Source organism: Triticum urartu, chromosome 3A, assembly GCF_056163025.1.
Source record: "Triticum urartu cultivar PI428250 chromosome 3A, HENAU_Tu73, whole genome shotgun sequence".
NCBI lineage: Eukaryota > Viridiplantae > Streptophyta > Magnoliopsida > Poales > Poaceae > Triticum > Triticum urartu.
This window is the reverse complement of record NC_141875.1, coordinates 596,959,959-596,963,935: the sequence shown is the minus strand read 5'-3', so window position 1 is coordinate 596,963,935 and position 3,977 is coordinate 596,959,959. Positions and strand designations below refer to the sequence as shown.

Genomic DNA, 3,977 nt, shown 5'->3' with positions numbered 1-3,977 from the left:
ATAATCCCTGGATATTTTTCCTGTTGGAACCAACCTCTTTTGAATTCCCAAAGTGCCCCTGGGAATTAATTTTTGGTCCAACAACATTTAAAATTGGTGCTTTCAATTTCTAAAAACGGATAGACAATTCCAAAAGGCCCTAAACTTTTTGTGCAACCTGGTAATATTGTGCTTGAATTATGTGCCAAGTTTCACACTTTGCAAAAAATCATTTGGTAGCCCAAATAATTGCAAATCTGTAGTTGTTTGACTTGCAGGAAAAAGAAAGGGAAAATGCACAAAATCTACTGTTTGCTTAAAGCCTAGTTCTACAGTGCAGCCTGGCCCAGACCGACCAGCCTTTCCTTCCACCTCCCTCCAGTGCAGGAGGCAGAGGCGCCATAGCCGCCCACGCACGAGATGCCACACGTGGCGTGCATCCTGCGGTCCTGTCGCTAGGTTAAGAGCTGCCCCAAGCCTCCTCCTCCCTGAACGAACCCTAGTCACCACTCCATCTCTCCCCCGCTCGTTTTCTTCCCCCCACAACCCATAGCCGAAGCAACCCCGCCATGGCCGTCGTCATTCGCGCGCTCCTCGTCACCCCCGAAGCATGTGGCCGTGCCCCTTGACCCCACCCTCGCCCGCTACTTCCTCTACTGTCAACCGTTGGAGCTCGGCGCCACTACATCACCGACATCGAGGCATCTTCCACCTTCGGCCGCCGCTCATCGCCGCTTCGATTTGTCGCCTCCAAGCCTTCCCGAGCTTACTTTGCACCTCTACAGGTTCGCGGTGAGGTCCCCAACCGATTCCCCTCGTTCGCAACTTCAATCCACCCCGTTAGGCGCCGCCCCGTGCTCGTCCGTGGCCGCCATGGCCGGAGCCCGAGCTCCCGTGTACGTGCTCTGCTGCTACGCTATTTGTTGTTGCTTGTTGCTCCGCCCACACCCACCACCTCATCCGCCAGCGTCCGCCACCGCTCCACACGCTCGCCCACCTTTGCTCGTCGGCGTCGTCCGAGCGGCCTCCGCGACGCGCTCCCTGGCCTTCCCGCCCCGGGACGCCGCTGGCCGGGGCCGCGCCTTGCTCCCTGCGTGCCACTACGGCTGTCGCTGAGGCCCGTTGCCGCTGCTGCCTTGCTGACGCGGTCGTGGCCGGCCCCTGCCTCGAGCGAGCGCAGGCAAGCAGCTCCCCCCCTCGGTCGTCTCTGTCCCTGCCAGATCGGGCTGGCCCTGACTAACCAAGGATTAGTTTAGGACTAATTCCCCACTAATGGCACACTGACATGTGGGGCCCCCACCACTATTTAGCATAAATAATTCTTAAACTAAAATTAGTTTACCCTGTGACACTGACATGTGGGTCCTCCCCTAAATAAAACAACTTAGTTAATATTAAACAAATGCTAGTCAATGACACCTAGACCCCACCTGCCCTTTGACTGGTCAACTTTGACCTTTGACCCGCTGATTCAGCACACCCCCTGGACCCGACAGTCATAGACCTAGGCTAGTCCACTTGTGGGTTAAAAAGTATTCTGCCATATTTAATAATTTCGAATTTAATTAATTCCAGAAAATTGTTTAAACTTTGGAAATTCATATAAATTAATTCGTAGCTCGGATGAAAATGTTTTATACATGAAAAATGCTCAGAAAAATATGACGAATCCGAATATGTCACCCACATACCTGCCACACCCCTCTAACCTACTGGACATGGAACCTTCCCCTCTCATTCATTTGTCCGGGAAATGCCAAATGTCGGGAAAACCCCTCCGGATGTTTTCCATCTTCGTCTTCAACGTGTAGTACCACGTTAGTTCACCCCTAACACCGCATATTACCATGTTATGCCTTGTGATGATTTGTTTGCTTTATATTTATTGTTTCTTTCCCCTCTTCTCTCCGGTAGACTACGAGACTGACGCCGCTGCTGGTGCCCTGTCCGACTACGTTGTTGACGACCCCTACTTGCCAGAGCAACCAGGCAAGCCCCCCCCCCTTGATCACCAGATATCGCCTATTCCTCTCTCTACTGCTTGCATTAGAGTAGTGTAGCATGTTACCGCTTTCCGTTAATCCTTTCTGATGCATAGCCTGTCATTGTTACCACAGCTGTTGATACCTTACCTGCAATCATAAATGCTTAGTATAGGATGCTAGTTTATCATCAGTGGCCCTACATTCTTGTCAGTCTGCCATGCTATACTATCGGGTCGTGATCATGTTGGGTGTTGATCACGGGTATATACTATACATATTACACGTGATACATGTTGTGACTAAAGTCGGGTCGGCTCGTTGAGTACCCGCGGTTGATTCACGAATTGGGGGATGAAAGGACATACTTTCCCGACGGCCCTGGCCCTGGTCGGCGTTCGCGGTTACTTCAAGATAACACGCTTAACGAGATCTTGGTATTTGATCTGAGTCTGGCCACTGGCCTATACGCACTAACCAACTACGCGGAAACAGTTATGGGCACTCGACGTCGTGGTATCAGCCGAAGCCTTCGTGACGTCAGCGACTGAGTGGCGCACGCCGGGTTGGACCGCGTAACGCAACTTCCTTTGTAATGAAGGTTGCTAGGTCTGCTCACCGGCCGCGTACGCAACATGCAGGTGTGCAATGGGCGATGGGCCCAAACCCCCGCGCCATAGGATTTAGACCGGCGTGCTGACCTCTCTGTTGTGCCTAGGTAGGGCTGCGACGTGTTGATCTTCCGAGGTCGGGCATGACCCAGAAAAGTGTGACCGGACAAAGGGGATTGAGCGTGTTGGGAAATGTGGTGCACCCCTGCAGGGAAGCTGATCTATTCGAATAGCCGTGTCCCTCGGTAAAAGGACGACCCAGAGTTGTACCTTGACCTTATGACAACTAGAACCGGATACTTAATAAAACACACGCTTCCAAGTGCCAGATACAACCGGTGATCGCTCTCTCACAGGGCGACGAGGGGAGGATCATCGGGTAGGGTTATGCTATGCGATGTCACTTGGTGAACTTACCATCTACTCTCTTCTGCATGCTGCAAGATGGAGGCGGCCAGAAGCGTAGTCTTCGACAGGACTAGCTATCCCCCTCTTATTCCGGCATTCTGCAGTTCAGTCCACATATACTACCCCCATTCATTGATACCAATGCATATGTAGTGTAGCTCCTTGCTTGCGAGTACTTTGGATGCGAACTCACGGTTGCTTTGTTCCCCTTTTCCCCCTTTCTTTACCCGCTTGTTGCAACCGGACGATGGAGCCCAGGAGCCAGACGCCACCGTCGACGATGACTCCTACTACACTGGAGGTGCCTACTACTACGTGCAGGCCGCTGACGACGACCAGGAGTAGTTTAGGAGGATCCCAGGCAGGAGGCCTGCGCCTCTCTCGATCTGTATCCTAGTTTGTGCTAGCCTTCTTAAGGCAAACTTGTTTAACTTATACCTGTACTCAAATATTGTTGCTTCCGCTGACTCGTCTATGATCGACCTCTTGTATTCGAGCCCTCAAGGCCCCTGGCTTGTAATATGATGCTTGTATGACTTATTTTATTTGTAGAGTTGTGTTGTGATATCTTCCCGTGAGTCCCTGATCTTGATCGTACACGTTTGCGTGTATGATTAGTGTACGATTGAATCGGGGGCATCACAAAAGAGTCACTCCAAAGTCACTAATAGCGGAGAACAAACGAAGAGATTATTGTAGGGTACGAAACCACCTCAAAGTTATTCTTTCTGATCGATCTATTCAAGAGTTCGTACTAGAATAACACGTTAAGACACAAATCAACCAAAACCCTAATGTCACATAGATACTCCAATGTCACCTCAAGTATCTGTGGGTATGATTATACGATATGCATCACACAATCTCAGATTCATCTATTCAACCAACACAAAGAACTTAAAAGAGTGCCCCAAAGTTTCTACCGGAGAGTCAAGAAGAAAACGTGTGCCAACCCCTATGCATAAGTTCATGAGGTCACGAAACTCGCAAGTTGATC

The 3,977-nt window shown here is 50.7% G+C and overlaps 1 long non-coding RNA gene across 1 annotated transcript; it reads left to right on the top strand.

Annotated features, from left to right (window-relative positions):
* The first annotated feature begins 388 nt into the window (after nt 1–388).
* LOC147980708 (uncharacterized) lies at nt 389–3,525 on the top strand. The gene is made up of 2 exons (XR_015598631.1): nt 389–771; nt 1,894–3,525. It is a non-coding gene; the product is annotated as an uncharacterized LOC147980708 (long non-coding RNA).
* Nucleotides 3,526–3,977: the final 452 nt, after the last annotated feature.